The sequence below is a fragment of the Schistocerca piceifrons genome, chromosome 7 (assembly GCF_021461385.2).
Source record: "Schistocerca piceifrons isolate TAMUIC-IGC-003096 chromosome 7, iqSchPice1.1, whole genome shotgun sequence".
Classification (NCBI taxonomy): Eukaryota; Metazoa; Arthropoda; class Insecta; order Orthoptera; family Acrididae; genus Schistocerca; species Schistocerca piceifrons.
In genome coordinates, this window is record NC_060144.1 from 420,278,164 (window position 1) to 420,301,490 (window position 23,327).

The following is a 23,327-nucleotide window of genomic DNA, read 5'->3' on the forward strand; positions in this document are numbered from 1 at the left end:
ATAATACGTGTTCAAAATTCTACAACTGATCGACGTTAGAGATATAGGTCTATAGTTCTGCACATTTGTTCAAAGTCCCTTCTTGAAAACGTGGATGACCTGTGCCCTTTTCCAATTCTTTGGAGCGCTACGCTCTTCCAGAGACCTACGGTACACCGCTGCTAGAAGGCGGGCAAGTTCCTTCGCGTACTCTGTGTAAAATCGAACTGGTATCCCATCAGGTCCAGCGGCCTTTCCTCTTTTGAGCGATTTTAATTGTTTCTCTATCACGCTGTCGTCTATTTCAATATCTACCATTTTGTCATCTGTGCGACAATCTAGCGAAGGAGCTACAGTGCAGTCTTCCTCCGTGAAACAGCTTTGGAAAAAGATATTTAGTATTTCGGCCTTTAGTGTGTCATCCTCTGTTTCAGTACCATTTTGGTCATAGAGTGTCTGGACATTTAGTTTTGATCCACCTACCGCTTTGACATAAGACCAAAATTTCTTAGGATTTTCTGCCAAGTCAGTACGTAGAACTTTACTTTCGAATTCATTGAACGCCTCTCGCATGGCCCTCCTCACATTACATTTAGCATCGCGGAATTTTTGTTTGTCTGCAAGGTGTTGGCTATGTTTATGTTTCCTGTGAAGTTCCCTTTGCTTCCGCAGCAGTTTTCTAACTCGGTTGTTGTACCACGGTGGCTCTTTTCCATCTCTTACGATCTTGTTTGGCACATACTCATCTAACGCATATTGTACGATGGTTTTCAACTTTGTCCACTGATCCTCAACTCTATCTGTACTTACAACAAAACTTTTGTGTTGAGCCGTCAGGTACTGTGAAATCTGCTTTTTGTCACTATTGCTAAACAGAAATATCTTTCTACCTTTTTTAATATTTCAAATTACGGCCGAAATCATCGATGCAGTTACTGCTTTATGATCGCTGATTCCCTGCTCTGCTTTAACTGTTACAAATAGTTCGGGTCTGTTTGTCACCAGAAGGTCTAATGTGTTATCGCCACGAGTCGGTTCTCTGTTTAACTGCTGAAGGTAGTTTTCAGACAAAGCACTTAAATAAATTTCACTGGATTCTTTGTCCCTGTCACCCGTTATGAACGTTTGAGTCTCCCAGTCTATATCAGGCAAATTAAAATCTCCACCCAGAACTATAACATGGTGGGGATATCTACTCGAAATATTTTCCAAATTATCCTTCAGGTGCTCAGCCACAACAGCTGCTGAGCCAGGGGGCCTACAGAAACACACCCAATTACCATGTCTGACCCTGCTTTAGCCCTGACCTTCACCCAAATTATTTCACATTTCGGATCACCGTCAATTTCTTTCGAAACTATTACACTTCTTATCGCTGTAAACATCCCTCCCCCTTCACTGTCCAGCCTATCACTGCGGTATACATTCGAATCTGAGTTTAGAATTTCATTACTGTTTACATCTGGTTTCAGCCAACTTTCTGTCCCTAGTACTATGTGGGCATTGTGACCGTTTATTAATGAGAGCAGTTCTGGGACCTTTCTATAGACGCTGTTGCAGTTTACTATTAGCACATTAATATTGTTATTCCTTTTTGCATTTTGCCTACTCGTACCTTGCCGAATCTCAGGAGGTGTCTTGTCGGGCCTAGGGAGGGCATTCTCTAACATAAAAAACCCACATGTGCACGCCACACGTACGCCGCTACCCTTGTAGCCGCTTCCTGCGTGTAGTGCACGCGTGATCTAATCAGGGGGACCCTACATTTCTCCAACCGATAGCGGAGGTCGAGAAATTTGCACCCCAGATTTCTGCAGAATCGTCTGAGCCTCTGGTTTAAGCCTTCTACTCGGTTCCAAACCAGAGGACCGCGATCGGTTCTGGGAACGATACTACAAATAGTTAGCTCAGGTTCCACCCCGCGAGCGAGGCTTTCCGCCTTCACCAACTCCGCCAATCGCCTGTACGAACTGAGGATGACCTCTGAACCCAGACGGCAGAAGTCATTGATGCCGACATGAGCAACAATTTGCAGTCGGGTGCACCCAGTGCTCTCTATCGCCGCCGGCAGGGCCTCCTCCACATCTCGGATGAGGCCCCCCGGCAAGTAGACAGAGTGAACACCGGCCTTCTCCCTCGACCTTTCCACTATTTCCCTAAGGGGCTCCATCACCCGCCTAACGTTGAAGCTCCCAATAACCAATAAACCCCTCCCCCCGTGTGCCTGCTCGGACCTTGCTGAAGGAACGGCCACATGTCCACTCACAGGCAGAGTGGGCGATGCCACACGGTCAACCTCCACATTGACCCTCCGCCTCGTGCGCCGCGAACGCCGCTGAACCCGCCACTCCCCTTGGGGAGAGGATGGCCCAACCGCGACCGGTACCCGAGAAGATGTCTCGACAGCAGGGACAGTGGGTGAAGCATATAACACCTGGAGTGTACCATGCGACGCACCAGACTCCCCACTGCCGCTACACTCCGAGGCAGCAGCCTGAAGACGGCTGACCGCGGCCATCAACACGTTCAGCTGTTCGCGAACAGTGGCCAGCTCTTCCTGCGTCCGTACACAGCAGTCACACATCCTATCCATCCTAAGAAATCAATTTACTGTAGAGAGTTAATCAACTTTTAACTAGACTGCTAATTCACTGAAGCCGGCTGATTGTTGACTAAACCGTGGTTACTAGACACTTCTTGTATAAAACAATGAAAATAGCACTACCTGTCTCTGGACTGTATTGATAACAAACACTAGCACTACTGGCACTATGGTTGACTAAAGGGACTCTCTCTGACTGTATTCAAAACAAACACGAAATCTATGGAACACTATTACTAGCACTCGACAGTTAAAGCTTCCTAGAAGCAAAACCACAGAAGAAGAAGTGAAAAGTAAGAAAAATACAGTTAATACTTAACGTAGCTCGCTGCACAGCAGACGTGACGCAGACGGCAGTTACGACGACACTGACACTGACACCACGATTATTGCTAAAATCAACCAAATGTCACAAGTACCTTGTCCATTTACAGTGTGCCAAACATAGCAATTTAGTGGAAGGCTGGTGGCAATGGTGGCGTAATTTTCAGTGGTTGTTAACCTGGCGGCGATGCAATAATGGCAGGACCGTTGGCGTCGCCATGTTACAGATCTTCTTGATGTCGGAATTATATTTTAGAGGGCCAAAAACCATGCCATGATATTAATATCACCAAATGCAGCATCCGAGGCCCATAAATACTGCTCTCAAATTATTCTGGCCTCAAAACTCGAAGAATATGAGCCACAATGATCCGCTGTTGTTAGAGAGATGATAACCACAGCCCGACTCCTTACCCGTCACAAATGACGGGCTGCCACTTGCACGCCTACCACACCTTTTCCACTCCGCCAGGCTACTTCCCTAGCTGCAGGGCTTCCCCACATCTTTTACATTCAAACCTAGGTTTCCCAACTATGGACCAAATAATTTACACTATGTTATATAACAGTCATTCCAGTAATTATTTACATCCATATGCACGGTTTAAGCAACATCGTTCATAAAGTTCACATAACCGAGATATGTATACACAGTCAAAGAAATTCCATGGCAGATACATCATTCTACATAAGCAACACTAAAATTTGAAACAGAGATATCGGTGAAGATAGGAAATAGATCAAAAATAGATGTTACAATACGACGTATTCTTTCATCAATTCCATGTGCATTACAGCATCGTTGTTCCACCCAAGTTTCAGAAAATGAGTTGCTTCCATTTCCTCGCTCGAATGCACCACTTTACACTGAGGTAACAAAATTCATGGAATACCTCTATATATCGAGTCGGACCTGCTTTGACCCCGAGTAGTGGAGAAAATCCACCTGGCAATGACTCAATTAGTCGTCGGACGTACCCTGAAGAAATATTCAACCATGCTGCCTTTAAACCCGTCCACGACTGCGAAAGTGTTGCCTGTGCAAGCACTGACTATCAATTATGTCCCCTAAATATTCGATAAGATTCACGTCAGGCTAGCTGGTGGCCAAATCATTTGCTCGAATTGTCCAGAATATTCTTCAAAGCAATTGTGAACAACTGCGATCCTGTGACACCTCAGAATGTCACCCATAAAAATCCCATCGTTGCTTGCGAACATCAAGTCCACAAAAGCTTGTAGACGGCTTCGAAGTGGAAAAACATATCATTTCCAGAAAAGTATCTGTTCAGCTGGACCAGGGCACGCAGTTCATTCCATGGAAACATAGCCCATACCATTACGGAACAAGCACCAGCTTGCACAGTGCCTTGTTGCAATATGGGCCCACTACCTCATGGCATCTGCGTCATACTCGAACCCTACCATCATCTCTTACAACTGAAATCGACATTCATCTGACCATGTCACGGTTTTCCAGTCGCCTAGGGCCCGACGGATATAGTCACAAGTCCAGCAATGGCGCAACAGGCGATGTGGTGCTGTTAGTAAAATCACTCACGAGGTCGTCTGCTGCCATAGAACGTTAACGACAAATGTCGCCGCACTCTCCTTGAAAGTCCCTCATTCATTTATGCGGTTATTTAATGGATTGTGGCTTGTCTGTGAGTACTGACAAATCAACGCAAACACCGCTGCTGTCGGTCATTAAGTGAAGGGCGTCGGCCATTGCTTATCCGCGTTGAGAGGTTATGCCTGACATTTCTTATTATCAGGACACTCTTGACCCTGCGAATCTCGGAATATTGAATTCTCTATCAATTTCAAAAATGGAATGTCCCATGTGTCTACCTCCAAATATCATTCCGCGCTCAGAATCTGTTAATTCCCGTCGTTCGGACATAAACAAGTCATCGCGAACTTTTACAAGTGAATCGCCTTAGTATAAATGACAGTTCCGCACTTACACTGCCCTTTATAGCTTTTGTACGCGATACTATCGCCATCATCATATGTTAGTATCTCTGTCCCACAACTTTTGACGTCTCAGTTCACTGTGGCCTCTCCAGCGACTGATTAAACATTGTGGTACTGTACCAAGATTGCATTCATGAAGTGGAAAGTATAGTACCTTAGTACAGTTTTAGGATTTTTTGTTCTAACCAGCCCTGTAATAGAAGTTTATTATATGCTCTTATTCCGTTTTGAAACGATGGTCTTCACTTCATATGTGCTGCCACCCTTTCCTGAAATTACACTATTACTCCGGAAAATTACAGTTTTCTCTTTTATGGAAGCCTGTCCAAGGTACAACATCGTCATCTACTTACGATCAAATATTCTAATGAAATTTAAACGGTTTGCGATCCATAGGAACTTTTGAATACTGTATTTGATTCTCTTTCTGTTACATTGTTACTCTGCTACACTTTACTAATTAGTAAGTTAGATTACCGAAAACCAGTTACGAGCTAAATGTATTTTGAAGTAAAAGCTATTGGAACCCAAAAGAAATTTCCATTTTCAAGACAGGTAAAAATGTTGAAAAATTAAAGAAATTAAGTTCCATGGTAAAACGAAACCTTCCTCTGTATCAAGGTAAAAGATGGTGCACGGGCGACGAAGTATGGTATGATGGTTAACATTTTACGCGTTTTAGTGCTTTGTACTGGCCGCTTCTGCTCCTCCCAACACCGGCTCACCCTGTTGTCACATCGATACAAGCAAATCTGAAAACAAGGGTCTATAACTGTATGATTCACCCAACAGCAATTTTAACTAATGGATCACTTCTTTGTCACCCTTCGTTCGCCAGTGCAATATAGACAACATTCACTGGGTAATCTATCTTGTCTAGAAGCAACAGGTGCACTAAGCCCTTCTAACATTGTTGCACCAGATGATAGAGCTTTGGGTCGAGAAACCGGCTGTGTATCAATAAACCAACAATTTCACCAGCGGAACTTTTCTTAACAACAAGTTTAAAAAATATACCATATGTTACGAGAGGAATGTAAGTAATCAGGAATATGACATGAACGATCATTTGATGAAAAAGTAGTAACAAGCCACGAGTACTTCTTCATCTTCGATCTGTGAAACAAATCTCTTCTACTGCAAGCTCTTTACTTTGTATATTTTGAGAGGAATATACGAAAGTATTAAAAAGATGTATAGTAATCATGGGCTGTGAAGTGCTTACCTTAAGTACTATCAAAACTTTTGTGTCTTCGCTACTGTGAAACCCATCTCTTCTACTGAACCAGTGCTTAGATCTCTTAAGGTATGCCTTTTACAGCCAATAATTACTGCTCAGTTTTGTGTTTTTTTGATCCATACTACCACCTCTCAAAACACGCAAAGCCTAGCGTTTTCAGTAGAATAGGTTTGTATCACAGTATCGCCAATGAAGAAGTGTTCACAGTTCTTAACGTATGCATTTGAAGAGCCGCTGTTCGACAGTCTCTTTTGCTTTGGATGATCGTTCCCGTCATATTATTGAACATTTACCGTTCCTCCTGAGAAATCCTGTATTGCATTTTACTCACCAAAAAAATCTGTAACTCAAGAATTAACAATGTAACCTAAATAGCTTTAGTATATTACACGGAACTTAAATGTGTAGAACGCGAAGTACAGGCTGAGTCAGAAAGAACACCCCTCTTCTGTTGGCCAGTTTGACAACAGGTGGTTCCGTAGGTAGTCAGCGTCACACTAGCAGCATTGCAGGAGAGCAGGGAATTTAGCTACGATGTGGAAGTGGAGTGTGCAAGGCCATGTCCTCGTGGTAGAGCTTCACACTGAAACGAAGTTAATTGTAGCGACCCATCGAGCTTTCCACAGATTAAACTATCCTGCGACGGCTGTATCGTACGGAGTTGGATAGGTAATTGGTGCAGGGATGGGTCATTCCCCGGTAGGAAGTCTTCTAGACGATCCTGAAGTATGAGGCACGGGGAAACATCGACCCTGTACGGGCATCAGTTCACTCGATCTAATACCTTCAGATTTCTTCCTCTGTGGTATCTTAAGTCTAGACTGTTGGAAAATCGTCCACATCTGGAGAGAAGTCGCCGATGTTCTTGTTGCTTCACTGGGTAACACTTTGTGTAGCAGATTCAGTGCTCCAATAAAGGTGGTACTCGTCTGAGTGATGTGGTCTTTAACAAATGAGTGCTATGTACCGCATGAAACGTCGAATACGCACTAACATGTCTGTGTCTGTAAATCGCGAAGAACTTTGTTAATAAAGTTTTTGTCAATAGTTGGAAAGGGGAGTTCCTTCAGGATCGAAATATGTTTACAAATGCTGCCAAAAACAACAAAAACTATAGTAAATGCTTATGGGGGTCTCTAGTGCGAGTTCCTTCACGTGATTCTAAAATCAGACGCTACACTGACGTACCGACCAAAAAACCTCATGTACTACTAGGTACAGTATCCTCTAGGTACAGCATTGCCAACTACTTGCAAAAAATTTATTTGTAAACTTTTTCTGGTGATAATAGAAACCTTAAGCGCTGTGCCGGAGATCTACAAAAAAGGAATTGGCAATCGCTCGGGCACCTAAAGCACGATTGCAATCTACATGGCCCCCGGACGACTCAGCACCGTGAGCTCTGTCACGACCGGACACCAGACCTACAGTACCAACACTGCCAGAGGACGCCACTCCCTAGGGAGTTTCCTATTCGCGTTCGCACAACACATGACAAGAAAATAGTATCACTCGTATTCCGCAACATTAAGGGCTGGCACGTGGACTACACGCACAGTTCTTTCGGCTTCGAGAATCTCTTCTGGCGTCTGGGAGGGTGCTGGTCGCCTAATCGTTTCAGGATGCTCACGAAACCCATTGTAGGGACTAAGGCTGCTATGCACAGCTTTCATTGTTGTTTGCTTTGTGGACTTGGACTGCATTAAGGATAGAATTGTCTGTGCCCGTGCTGGATCTTATCAGGACTGTATTCTCAGAACTTGTATTATTTGCCTGCGAGTGAATTTTCCTACGAAGGTTCTGGTGGTGTTACTACGTAGTACAAAAGTCTGTAGATAGCAGCCCTGTCAAGCCTTTGCACCGATACCTATTGAGACACTGTATTTAGTTCTTTCTGTTCTTATCGTGGAATCGGGCGTAGTTTTTGTTGTTGTTAAGCTTATTGGAACCTGATCACTGCTTTCCCTTTGTTTCCGTGAGAGACACCTCAATTATTCTTTGGATTCAGTCGTTCGTCATCTCAAGTTTATCCTTCTCCAATTATCTGAAATGCGCGTAACACGGTCTGGTAAAGATGCTCGATAATACCAGGAAGATCCTGCAACTCTGCCAGTAGAGCACGTAAACATTACGAGAGTCGGCGCAGTGGGGCAGGTCCAGCCAGGTGAGTGGTGGCGCACAGTACTTTTAGTATGATGGAGGGCGGACTGGGCGCCATTACTCGGCACAGCTGTCCAGCTTAGACGGCCGGGGCCGTCCATTCCCATGCGGCAGCGGAGGTTTCCCCCACCATTTGTCTTACGATGTCCTCGACGCCTGCATAAAAGATGGCGTCGCGGCGCGTCTGCGGCAGTGCGGCGGGGCGCGTGCATAATGCAGCGCAGCCTACACAACTCTGCTGGCCGGGTCCGGTGCCAGCAGGGTGCAGGGCGCAGGGCATAGGGCGCGCCGCCACACTTGTCCGCCGCCGCTGGCTGGGGGTCCCGCGAGGCAGCTGTCACTGTAGGCGGCCGGCGCGAGTCGCAGTCCCGTGGAGTACTGCAAGCAAGTGGGCGACGGAGGATACAGCCGGCATCTCGTTTGAGCCGACATGAGCGTGTTCACAGACGGGAATTTCACAAAGGTGAACTTCAAGCAACACACGAACGCCGAAATGGCGGATACTGATATAAGTGATAAAGGAATAGAAAACTAGCGACAGGCATTCAATAGTGGAAAAGCCCCTGTACCAGGTGGGTCACCTGTGCAATTCTAGAGTGGTTATGCCTAAAAACATGCTCCGCTTCTTGCAGTAGTGCGTCGATCTAGTAGTCACTGGAACGACGAACATACAAGCAATTTTAAAAAAGTAAAGAAAAAGATGCAAAATAAAAAAAACCGAAATCGCAGGTCAATAACATTAGGAAGAATTGGTGCTCATAATTATAGACTTGCGTCGCTCATGTGTTTTTGTGCTATATCTGCACCTCGGTACGCCTTCCAGTCCAATATATATCTGACCGTGAAGTAATCCAGCTGCAATCTTCCCGTTTACCCCCCCCCCCCCCTTTGTGATTTTAAACTGTACCCACTATTACCGTCTGAAACGTATTACAGAACTAAATTAATCTCTCTCCTCTCTCAGTCCTACTGCCATGCCCATATTCTCCCGTCACCCTATCTTAAACTTCAATTTCCGTACTGATTCACCCGTTCAGTATCCTCATAAATGTCTTCCGCTAGCGACATTGGCATGTATACCTAAACTATCACAGTCAGTATTGCTTTGCTATCGAATCTGACGAGAAAAATCCTGTCACTGATTTGTTCACTGTTGATCACTATCGGTCTAGCCTTCCTATTCATAACGAATCCTACCCCTGTTATACCATTTTCACTGACATGCACTATATCTAGGTCGAGCTTTTGCATTTCCGTTTTCTAGTACTTTTAGCTTTCCTACTCCGTTCAGACTTCAGACATTCGATGCTGTAACTCGTAGATTGTTAAACCGTCTTGAGTTACTTCATATTTTTCTCATGGTCATCTTCCCCTTGACAGTCCCCTCCCGGAGATGTGAATGGGGGAATAATTAGGTGACTTTTGCCGAGGGAGAGATAACCATGACACTTTCTTCTGTTACGCATCACATTTCCCCTCTATACACATTATGTCCCTTTAATTCAGTGGTTTCCATTGACTTCTGTATCCTCATGCTATTGATCATTGCTGATTCTTCCGCCTTTAGGGGCAGCTTTGCACCTGAAGATCAAGAAAGCGTCCTGAATCTCTGTCCGCTTCGCCACCCTTTTTGACAAAGCCTTTGGCAGAACGACAACTTCTTATGCCGGAAATCGTCAGTGGAGAATGGCTAGAATACATTAAAATAATTGTAAAAAATGTTAGGGTCATAATTCCGTGAAGATGAAGAAATGTGCATAAAATAGGAAAAGACGGGAAACACCAAAATACTAATGGATAGACTAACGGCTTTGGGAAACACACGTTTGTATTTAAGAGTTATAATTTATTATTCCAGAACAATATATTAGCGGATAACAGGAATGGGAGTTAATTCGGACACGGTGAGGAAACCAAGCTATTACTAATGACTTCATATGTAATGAGAAGTTTCGCATAGGAATGTTGGGTACTTGTAAAAAGCGAATAATGTGGATCTTAGCACGTTTGGTGGTTGTTAAATAAACATCACAAGGTACTGTCACTAATACTCGATGAATTCTCGTTATATACAGGGCTAAACCTAATTTACACTGCAATCTGAGCTAAAAAACTGTCATGGATAGCATAATTGTAGCCTATCCTACCAGCAGGAACTGTCACCGATTCGTTTGCCTCGCGGGAGAGTACGAGGTTTTCTTCAAAGTCAGATCGTACGCGAAATTATAACCACAGCTAAAATCGGTTGAAACTTTATTCAAATGTGTTTCAGAGTGTCTTGTATGACAGCCGATCGCGTCGTGTCGCGCTTTTCTGTTCTGAATGAACAATGAACTCGTAGATATGCCTAGAACGATAGTGTCTCTCGCCAAGTCTAAAGTGCAAGCTTTCATTCGATGTCTTAATGCTGAATTGTTCGACCCGATTTTATGCTGCCCACATAACACAGCTATCATGAGTAACAGCGAAGTCCTTCATGACAATGTTCAGCCACATGCTGCAGCTGCAATAAAGATGCTTCTGAAGCGTTTTCGATTGTAAGTATTTGATATCCATCGATATAGACAGGACTTGGGTGCTCTGATTCTCATCTCCCTGTTCATATAAACGGCTGGTTGCGAGGAGAGCATTTCGATACAGACAATGAGCTGCCGACCAGCGTGCAAAATTTGTGGAAAGCACAGGTAACTGCCTTCTACGACGAGGGTATCGACAAGTTGATGCTACGCTACTATATATATATTTTGGTCATCGGTCTACTGACTGGTATGATGCGGCCCGCCACGAATTCCTTTCCTGTGCTAACCTCTTCATCTCAGAGTAGCACTTTCAACCTACGTCCTCAATTATTTGCTTGACGTATTCCAATCTCTGTCTTCCTCTACAGTATTTGCCCTCTACAGCTCCCTCTAGTACCATGGAAGTCATTCCCTCATGTCTTAGCAGACGTCCTATCATCCGGTCTCTTCTCCTTATCAGTGTTTTCCACATATTCCTTTCCTCTCCGATTCTGCGTAGAACCTCCTCATTCCTTACCTTATCAGTCCACCTAATTTTCAACATTCGTCTATAGCAACACATCTCAAATGCTTCGATTCGCTTCTGTTCCGGTTTCCCCACAGTCCATGTTTTACTACCATACAATGCTGTACTCCAGACGTACATCCTCAGAAATTTCTTCCTCAAATTAAGGCCGGTATTTGATATTAGTAGACTTCTCTTGGCCCGAAATGCCTTTTTTGCCATAGCGAGTCTGCTTTTGATGTCCTCCTTGCTCCGTCCGTCATTGGTTATTTTACTGCCTAGGTAGCAGAATTCCTTAACTTCATTGACTTCGTGACCATCAATCCTGATGTTAAGTTTCTCGCGGTTCTCATTTCTACTACTTTTCATTACCTTCGTCTTTCTCCGATTTACTCTCAAACCATACTGTGTACTCATTAGACTGTTCATTCCGTTCAGCAGATCATTTAATTCTTCTTCACTTTCACTCAGGATAGCAATGTCATCAGCGAATCGTATCATTGATATCCTTTCACCTTGTATTTTAATTCCACTCCTTAACCTTTCTTTTATTTCCATCATTGCTTCGTCGATGTACAGACTGAAGAGTAGGGGCGAAAGGCTACAGCATTGTCTTACACCCTTCTTAATACGAGCACTTCGTTCTTGATCGTCCACTCTTATTATTCCCTCTTGGTTGTTGTACATATTGTACATGACCCGTCTCTCCCTATAGCTTACCCCTACTTTTTTCAGAATCTCGAATAGCTTGCACGATTTTATATTGTCGAACGCTTTTTCCAGGTCGACAAATCCTATGAAAGTGTCTTGATTTTTCTTTAGCCTTGCTTCCATTATTAGCCGTAACGTCAGAATTACCTCTCTCGTCCCTTTACTTTTCCTAAAGCCAAACTGATCGTCACCTAGCGCATTCTCAATTTTCTTTTCCATTCATCTGTATATTATTCTTGTACGCAGCTTCGATGCATGCGCTGTTAAGCTGATTGTGCGATAATTCTCGCACTTGTCAGCTCTTGCCGTCTTCGGAATTGTGTGGATGATGCTTTTCCGAAAGTCAGATGGTATGTCGCCAGACTCATATATTCTAAACACCAACGTGAATAGTCGTTTTGTAGCCACTTCCCCCAATGATTTTAGAAATTCTGATGGAAAGTTATCTATCCCTTCTGCCTTATTTGACCGTAAATTCTCCAAAGCTCTTTTAAATTCCGATTCTAATACTGGATCCCCTATCTCTTCTAAATCGACTCCTGTTTCTTCTTCCATCACATCAGACAAATCTTCACCCTCATAGAGGCTTTCAACGTATTCTTTCCACCTGTCTGCTCTCTCCTCTGCGTTTAACAGTGGAATTCCCGTTGCACTCTTAATGTTACCACCGTTGCCTTTAATGTCACCAAAGGTTGTTTTGACTTTCCTGTATGCTGAGTCTGTTCTTCCGACAATCATATCTTTTTCGATGTCTTCACATTTTTCCTACAGCCATTTCGTCTTAGCCTCCCTGCACTTCCTATTTGTTTCATTCCTCAGCGACTTGTATTTCTGTATTCCTGATTTTCCCGGAACATGTTTGTACTCCCTCCTTTCAACAATCAACTGAAGTATTTCTTCTGTTGCCCATGGTTTCTTTGCAGCTACCTTATTTGTACCTATGTTTTCCTTCCCAACTTCTGTGATGGCCCTTTTTAGAGATGTCCATTCCTCTTCAACAGTACTGCCTACTGCGCTATTCCTTATTGCTGTATCTATAGCGTTAGAGAACTTCAAACGTATCTCGTCATTTCTTAGTACTTCCGTATCCCACTTCTTTGCGTATTGATTCTTCCTGACTAATGTCTTGAACTTCAGCCTACTCTTCATCACTACTATATTGTGATCCGAGTCTATCTCTGCTCGTGGGTACGCCTAACAATCCAGTATCTGATTTCGGAATCTCTGTCTGACCATGATGTAATCTAATTGAAATCTTCCCGTATCTCCCGGCCTTTTCCAAGTATACCTCCTCCGATTGTGATCCTTGAACAGGGTATTCGCTATTACTAGCTGAAACTGGTTACAGAACTCAATTAGTCTTTCTCCTCTTTCATTCCTTGTGTCAAGCCCATATTCTCCTGTAACCTTTTCTTCTACTCCTTCCCCTACAACTGCATTCCGGTCACCCATGACTATTAGATTTTCGTCCCCCTTTACATACTGCATTACCCTTTCAATATTCTCATACACTTTCTCTATCTGTTCATCTTCAGCTTGCGACGTCGGCATGTATACCTGAACTATCGTTGTCGGTGTTGGTCTGCTGTCGATTCTGATTAGAACAACCCGCTACTACAGATGTCTAAGTCGGACCGACGACTATGTAGAAAAGTAACTGGAAGGTTTAGCTGAATGTTTCAAAGAAAACATTTTTCAGTTTCACTATGGTTTCCATTTCGTGACCGATAAGGCCTTAAAAACTGACCCCTCTATTACGAAAATCCTGGATAACCTGAACTCGCTGAAGCTTTGAGAGAGGCGTAAATCTTGCAAGCAAAATTTATTGAAATACCATCAGTAACCACTATTAACAGAAGATCGCAGGAATTTACTACGGCTCCAGTACGTATCGCTCCTACAGGCATCATGAAGACAAGATCAGAGTAATAAGAGTAGGCACACAGGCTTTTGAGTAGTCACTCTTCCCTCCGTACTTAGGCGACTGAAACTAGAAGAAACTGTGATGTTTGTCACAATGAGAAGTTCCCTCCTTTATGAGCTCCGCAGTTGTTAGCGAGTATATATGGGCAATAGATGTCGGCCACTACTGTGCGCTTCTGCAGTACGTGGTTAGAAAATAACCTGTGTGGTATGCAACTTTTAATTGATGCGCAGTAAACAAGAAATGTTTCACTATAATAACCTATCCCTTGGGCAGAACAGAAATATACGAGGGTCGTTAAGGGCTCCTGTAGTATATCGTGTGGACGCGTGGCATCATCGTAATTGCAGCCAATACACTGGGAAGCCCGCGCTAAACATTACCAAAATAAACCCACAGATTGCGACCAGCACCTGGAACACACAGTCTGAGGTTGGCAGTGTTAGAAGATGAATCTCCCCACCCACCCTATTCGCCAGACATCAATCGATTCGACTTGGACCTCAATCCTCAACTGACGAAACCATTGCGGTGGCAGGTTACACACACTGATATCAAAGCCAGTGGCATTCAGTGACTTCCCCAACGTTGGCAACGCTGTGTGTATGCATTGGGGGACTATTTTGAAAGACAGTGCTTGATTTAGACTCATTTTTTTCCTTTTTTACTCCTGCACAATAAATTTACAGAGAGTTTTAATACGAGTGTATAATTTTAACCTATACCTTGTCCTCTTGTAATGGAATCCCATTTTATGTTGGCGTTCAGATACACACTGTCATACCAATTCATTGCACATCTTGGAATTACCGTGGTGTCACAGCAATACCGCAAAATATACCATAGTTGCTATGACTTATGGAATGACCCTCGTATTTTTGAGAAAGATCTATCTGTTCCTGGAATTACTGCAAAATTTAAAATAGACGATCGCCAGAAGGCAGTTTAAGAGTGGAAGAGTTTTACGTCTTTTCCTTTCCGCTCTTTTCCTTTCGTCAAAAGTGCTGTGACAGCACGTCTTTTTAGAGACAGAGAGTGAGTGAAACAATGGCCCGCTGCGGTGCACTGGGAATGGCGGTTTGGACGTGAGGTGGCAATACTTTCGCGGAATATCCGTGCTGTCCTGTGAAGTGTCTGTGGCAACACTAGGAAGTGTGACTAAGAGCTGCGACGGGCGTGGAGAGTGTGTTACCGGAATTAAATTGCTCTGTCCGCGAAGGAGGGTGGTGGCGGCACACTTTTTTAATTTTCTGCAGTGCTCTCCGGAAGAGTCGTAAAAATGTTGGAGATGCCGCGAGGGGTGCGGTCGGTCCGGGGTGGGGACTGTAGTGGGTTTGTGTATATTGAAATGGATCCCCGCAGGATGCCGGGGGCCCGCGGCGTTTATTAATGCTCAAGCTCGGCGCCGCTCGCTGCTCGCAGCCGTGGAGGCGCCCCGCGCTGGTCGATATAGCGGCTAGGTGCCGGAGCTGGAGCCGCGGCTGCTGCCGCAGCTGGCCCCTGAGAGCGCGGCATCCCTTCTGGCGGCTCAGGATGGCGGGCTCGCGCGCCCCGCGCACGTAGGGGCAGCCGCGCTCCTGGCCGCTCGCTCTCTCCGTGATTAAAGCCCCGTCCGACTGCTGGCAGGGCGGCGCCTTCTGCTCTGATTACTGTTCAGCAGTTACGCAGCCCGCGTCCCTGTGCTTCCATTTCAGCAGCGGATCCCCGTGTGATAGGGCAGCGAAAAAACAGCTTTACGTTGTAAGCAGACTTGCAGTAATTTAATATAATTTCATCCTGTGTTGAAAGGTTGCGAATACAATTTAATGTTGTTCATCTTTCATACCATGAAATTTTTTGGCGATTCTAACCTCTTCATACGAGGTAACAGAATCTATACCGAGTGACAATAATTAAAGTGCAACTATGCACGGAAGTCAGCGTGTGTTGTAACTTTCGTACGGCAGCGAATAATGCATAAATGCTGAACCGATTTACGCTGGCAAACAAATTAGTTTCCTTTGAGGCCACTGGGTTCCAATCTGATGCTATACACTGCATGTATGACGGAATGACGTCCACACAATTGAGAAGTCATAAAGTGAGTGAACAGTGTGGCTATCGAAGAAAGACGCGGTGCACTGGTAGTGAAATTGTTTTATGTGAATGGCAGCAGTTAAAGTGCTGCATTGAGAGCGTACCGCTGAACGAAATCTCTGAGTAAAGGCCCAATGTCATAAAAACATTTACACACGGGTGGGCTTGGTGTAGCTCCTAGGAAAGGAACGTATCCTATGCCGTTAGAAGTTATTCACAAGCTTGCTGCTGCTGTAACTGACCCAACAGCACGTGTCCCGGATGGTGATAGTACACTTGCTGTATGACGATAATGGTCCATCCCGCGGTTTTGCGGTCTGTCTTAGATTGGTAAGCGTACATGATCCAGATGGTGCAGCAACTGAAAACTCAAGATCCGCAGCAACGTTCCGAATTTTCTCTTCGGTTTCTGGAACAGATCGAAGTTGACGACATGTGGGCGAGTAATATTCTATGCAGTGACGATGCACATTTTACATTACAGGGTGCAGTGGATATACAAAACCGCAGAATCTGGGTTAGTATTAAACAGCGTGTTGTGCACGAAGAGCCACTCCACTCGCCGTGTATGACTGTGTGATGTGGATTCAGAAGCACGTTTATTTCCCGTCCGTTCTTCTTCCCAGAGGGCCTGTATGGTGTATCGTGACTTCTCCTTGTACAGCGCGTGATTCCTGCTTCGGAAGAGAGCAACTGTTTAGAAACCACTGTTTTCATGCAAGAGGATGGAACACGTCATGTCGCTCGCTGAGTGAAAGATCTGATTAATGCAACCTTCCATGAACGTGTCATCTCCAGGAGTTTTCCAGATGCATGGTCTACACGATCACCTGATCCGAATCCCTGTGACTCTTGGCTCTTGGGATATCTAAAGGAAAGCATTTACGAGGAACACGTTTGGTTTCTACCTGATCTGAAGGCCAGTGTACAGGTATATATTGCTCAGGTTCTACCGGAACTGCTGAGAGCAACTGTTCATTGCGAGCTTTACGGACGTAGTATCTAATTGGCGTCTCTGGTGCCCATTCTGAATAAACTGTGTAAGCTGCAGTTAATAATGAAGTCATTATTATGCCATTCTGACTACTTTGGCCTTTCCTACCCTAATCCATTAAACATGGAAACGTTTCTATACGTCTATTTTGCGTTCACAGAGTCAGATTTGCACCTGGTGGCCAAAATTTTCAGCGTAAATCGATTCCTCATTACCGCATTAGAATATCTACCAAGTTTCGCAGCTATAAGATAATTGCGACCCACATTTGACCTCTGTGATGAATTGCACTTTAGTTATAATCGCCCAGTATTTCCAACCATTTTGCACATGCAACTAACGCACATATCTATTTTATTTTCAAATTGAAGAAAAGGATTATGCACTATAGTTCACACAAAAAGCATCTACTGATTAATTAAACAACAGGTACAAATCGATATCGATGCCTATCGACTTTAGGGTTGGGGATGATGTAAGAACATCCAAGTCGCAAACTAATCCACGAAATAGCTTACAAGCAGACTATAGAAACGAAAACCTATCTGTATTTTAATTATTGCCTTTTTATTCCACAATGAAGATTATCTTTTAGTTCATTTCCTTCTCTCTTTGAATCTAAGCCCACATCAGATGGCAGACGCCATGATAATATGAACCTTTCTTTGAGGGGTTTATAATGATAGTTGGATAATTACGAAAGTCAGTTCTGTAACGTATTAATTTCTACAGACATTCCGTTCTCTGACTGTCTAGTGAACATGACAGTCCTGAAAATGTTATGAATCTGAAAACATGAGATTAAATAACATATAATGTATTGTAACATGTTGTCAAAACGGGCGTATGTCAGAACTCTGGACCATATTCCATCCAGTTTCACAAAATTCTTGTTTTTACTTTTTATCGTAATTTTGCCCTTGAATGCTGACTGATACTCCACTTCTTCCTGACTACTGTCGTAACTTTAATTTCAATGGAAATAATTGATATTAATCTCTGATTTATTTGATGTATAGGCTTTTATCAATAACTCTTTGTCGTATTGCTTTCAAACATTACAAAACCGAACATACAATAACGGGTATAGTGCCTGTACAGTGACCAACGAAATTATCCACCTTGATGTATATGGTGCTGCGCGTTAAATGTGCAATACCATCAAGAAATAACGCAACAATCAAGTTGGCATGAAATGTAGTACGCACTTCGATCTGATTTTGAAGAACTGTGTCTAACATATTGATTCAGGAGTCCACCAGGATTCAGAGCTTGGTCCAACGTTTTACTAGCTAAATTCGATTATATTTTATTTATGCCACAATCTGATAGGTATAAGTACTTATAGATGACAATCTACAGGTGTGTCTAATCGCCATCTGCAAGAACGTTCCTTCTTCCTAGGTACAGTCAAGTGTGTTTACACAGCAATGTTATGAAACTTTATTACTTAAATTGGCGTTACCATACTGTTCATATTAACATAAGGAATATAACTGTTAATCGTTGTTGGTGGATTACACAACGAGCCACAAATAATTTAAAAAGGTTTTTTTTTTCTATTTCAGAGCCCTAACTGGTTTCGGGCATTCATGTTCATCTTCAGATGTTTCTGATTACATAAAAAGGCTGCACGGGATTAGCCGAGCGGTCTCAGCGCTGCAGTCATGGACTGTACGGCTGGTCCAGGCGGAGGTTCGAGTCCTCCCTCGGGCATGGGTGTGTGTGTTTGTCCTTAGGATAATTTAGGTTAAGTAATGTGTAAGCTTAGGGAATGATGACCTTAGCAGTTAAGTCCCATAAGATTTCACATACATTTGAACATAAAAGGTTTTATCGGCAGCATTTCGTCACCTCCATCACGGCACAATGCTATCTCAATGTTTGCGCCATTTTTAATTTGTTCAGTTGTAAAAACATGTCAATATGGCTGCATTTGCAAGACATAAGGCTAACAGTTGTACTTGTATGTAAATACACAGCATAAGATGCTGTTAGTTTGGAATAGTTTTGACAAATTTTTCAACATGTATCCAGTGCGTTAGAAACACCTGTTTTGTTTTTCAGATTAAATCTGCCGCCTTCTTCGAGTTATTTAGCTGCAGCTGCTACCTTGATGTGTGTTATGTAATTTTTGAAATAATTTTCTGTTTGTACTAATGTTTCTCCATAAAGTGGGGTCAAATTAGCACAAGTTCAAAACGCTCTGAAAATCGTAGCCACCACCCAATATTTCATTCCCATCCCATCAAGATATGTTTGTTAAGAGATTAGACTGCTAGATCAACTGTCAACAAAAACAATGATTTCAACATTTCTTTTTAATTTTTGAATGCTTGATTGCAACACAATTAATGAACAATTCAAAATTTTTATTGAGTCAATTAGTTTATTTTGTTTTGGAGGACAGCGCTTTGTCTTCCTGTAATTATTATACTTTTCCAGGACAACGTATAAGTTGCTGCACTGTAAACAGCACACATACCGGTAGTCTAAATGAATCATTGTGACACATAAAACGCACTTCATAATACTCTCCATGTCAGTTTCAACTTTACACATGTGATTTACATTCAATGCATTGTTTACAAAGCAATAAGTACCCAGTAATCAAAGATGTTGTAGATTGTATTTTGAGAAAAGATTTAAACTAAGTAAAAAGTACAATGTGTTAAGAAAAAGTCTTTTACTCAGAGAATAAACTTTCTGTAAATATTTGTGTACCATACACCAAATTGCTTTTAGGATTTCAGTATAGTTCTTCTAGGGTGTCCATTCTGTTGTCTCTATTGACGGCGTGCAATATCTGTAATGCTATCTTTAATGTTAGAAACAGTGTGTACGTAATAGACCATGTGGTTGGTGGTTGGAAATTTAGTTTTTGTTTATAACAGCTGGCAGTGGAAATGTTTAACGAAATTGTATAAAGTATGTAGGAGCAGCGGCTAAAACGCATCTGTTGTGGGGATACTAGAACCTGGGGTGTGATAGAGGAGACAGTTCGTCACGCTGCGCTCTAATGATACAACATTAGCAGAACAAAAAATTTTTACATTGAAATTTACATTCATGTATATTCTTCTCTGTGGTGACCCTAAGGCCAATGCAGCACATGGTCCCGGTGCTTGCTAACGCTGCCGCAGCAATCTCCAGAGAACATCATCCCAGCAGCGACCATTGACTTGAAAGTGGTGTCGGGTGCGCGAAAAGTCTCGTTAAAGGCTGGCGTAGCCCACATAGAACGCGAACGGCTACAACATAGTTCTGTTAAGGTTGGGAAACCCAGTGTTTACTACTGTTCGTCTAAAGCAGAGGCTCTCAAATTTCTTGGGCTTTGGGCGTATTTCAAATGCCGCAAATAATTTGTGGCGCACTATGTATACATTTCGGAGCAATGTTTAACAATTGTTAGTACAGGACGTAAATGCTGTGATAAAATAACAGTTAAGTGATTTTATTCTGAATTACGCATCCAGACTACAGAAAATACAGCTTACATTAATTAAAAAAACCTGAATTATCACAATATGGACAAATAATTTTTGTATAAAAAATGTGAGAGATTCATGAAGCACGATTGTCACCCAAATGCGACGGCAGAGCGCCATGTTGCCTCCTACCCTCTCAAGACGAAAGGGAAGAGAAACTATTAAGTGAAACGTATTGAAATGAAATGATGCAATAAAACTAACGATTAATTCAAATTATAGAGAAAAGTAGAAATGCAATACAAATGAAACGTACTTTACATGTACTCTTTCTAGTGATTATGAAAAACATGAGCCTGATGTGTCCTCGCTATTTCTTCAATGTTTCGAGATATATTTTAAAGACAAACTCTCATTTTCGAGTCAATACATTGAAGAGTTCTTCTCTTTTTACACTTAATTGTGGTGATGGCAGAATATCCCAATTCACATAAATATAACGTCGAGAATCGAAGTAAAATGTTCAAAGCCTTTTTAGGTATCGACAAATATTCTTCTTCGATCCACAAGTCTTCAAGTGACAGTTCCTTATGCTTAATCATAAGTCCACGATCGGTAGATATAGCTGCCAGTTCTTCTTCTGTTATGTTAAGCCAAATCACCCGCAGTGTCCTTGAATGGGTTGCGAATCCAGTCGTACTGTTTAGTATTGAGGGATGCAAAATATGAACTCAATATCTCTTCTAAACTTATTAAATGACCTACTACTATTCGAAGTATTTCACTTATGCACGTTCTCCTTACCAACGGGAACATTTACAGTTTACCTTGAACAGCTTTTCTTTTCCAGATTTGTAATATTCTGTGACACGCATTAACTTTGTCGGTAGACGTGGGGATATTTTCTTCTTTCCCTTGCATGCTAGTGTTCAAAATATTGAACTGCTGAAATATATCAGCCAATTACAGCAATCTTTTAAACTTGTTAAATGATCTACTACTATTGGAAGTATTTTATTACTGCACGTTCTCCTTACCAACGGGAACCTTTACTATTTACCTTGAACAGCTTTTCTTTTCCACATTTGTCATTTTCAGTGAAACGCTTTAATTTTGTCGGTATACGTGAGGTTATTTTCTTCTTTCCTTTGCATGCTGATGTTCAAAATATTGATCTGCTGCAATGTATCACCCAAATACATCAATCTCGCTATCCGAAATTCACTCCGAAGGAGGTTGCAAAAATGCAGATGTTTCGTTTCTCCGAAAAACATGAAAAGTTCGTGTCGTAGCTCATGCACAGTGGTAAGTACTTTCCCCCTCGACAACCACGTGAGTTCTATGTGTAAATGCAACCGTCTGTCTTGTGGCTCCACATCGCTACAACGTTTATCGAATGAGTGGGTTTTGACAGGTCTTGTTTTAATAACACTTACCATCTGAGCAACTTGCTCTACGACTTCTCTCAATTTTTCAGCTAATGTTTTTGCTATTAATGCCTCCCTAAGAAGAAAGCAGTGAATTACGATAATATGTGCATTTCGTTGTCTTACAAAAGAAATGAGGCTCTTAACACAGCCCACCATTGAAGGGGCGCCATCTGTGCAAATGCCTGCACACGACATCCATGTTAACAGCCACTTATTGCGATAATCATTTAAAATGTAGAAAACTTCCTCACCCTTAATACACACACTTAATTCCTTGCAAAAAAAAAAGTGATTTACTATTGGCCTTCATTAATGAAACGGACAAATGCTAAGAGTTGCGGTTGGTAGGTAATGTCTGTTGATTCATCAACACCGAATACAAATTTTGAGTGCTTGAGTTTAGTACAGTATACATTTTTCTCAATATCAGCAGACATTTCTATAATACGGCTGTGAACTGTATAATTCGACAAACGACTCTTGCTTATTTTCATAGCTGCTTCATTTCCTAACATCGCCATGACCATTTTGTTGCCAGCAGGCAAAATAAGTGACTCACCTATAGTATGAGCTTTCATACTTTTGCTATTGGTTCAGTGACTCGGTAGGAAGCGATCAGAGCTTTATCAGAAACAGACATTACACTTTTAAAATAATTTGCTGCCCTTACTTGCTGTTCAGATGATCTCTCGAAATAGCTTACAGGTCTACCTTGCAAATGTGAATCCATTGTTTTAAAATGTTTGGTCAGTTAACTATGAAGCAAAGATTCATTTGCCATTCGGTACCCACATACTGAGCATAGTGGGAAAGCATAATCGTCAGTCACAGTCCAAGTGAAACCATAGCTTAAGTAGCTTTCATTGTACTTACAAGTAGGCCGTTACTTTGCTTTTTTACTTGTACTTGGTGTTTGTTCACTTCCAGACCCGGAATTTCTTCGACGGCATGCTTGTTTTTTAGAAATCTGACCATTTTATTCGATTGTATTTTGCATATAAGATTCACTTCTACCGCTTTGAAAATAAGCAGTACACCGTAGAAAAAGCAGGAGCCATGCTTACGCTAACAACACCTCACTGACATATCACCTGAAAGCTCTGCGATAAGTCAAGCCCACAACAATGGAAACGCGTTTTCCTTCTGGACCTGATTTCTTGTGCCTGCATGGGTTAACAGTGCTGCCAATGATAATTTTCAAGTTCCTTTAACCTTGCTAAAATTTTCTGTCATGAATCACTAAACTGCAGTGGAAATGACGCTCAGAAGTATCAAGGCCTTATGAACAATGACGATCATGTTCATATGAGCTACTCATCTGTAGCAAAGAGCATGAAATGAAATTCTTCTAGTCACGGACAGCTAGAGGTCAAACAATAAGCAGCCCTCGTAGATAATTTCCTCTACCAGTTCCTCTTTTCAGTAATATTTTATTGACAACAGAAAGGTATGCATTTT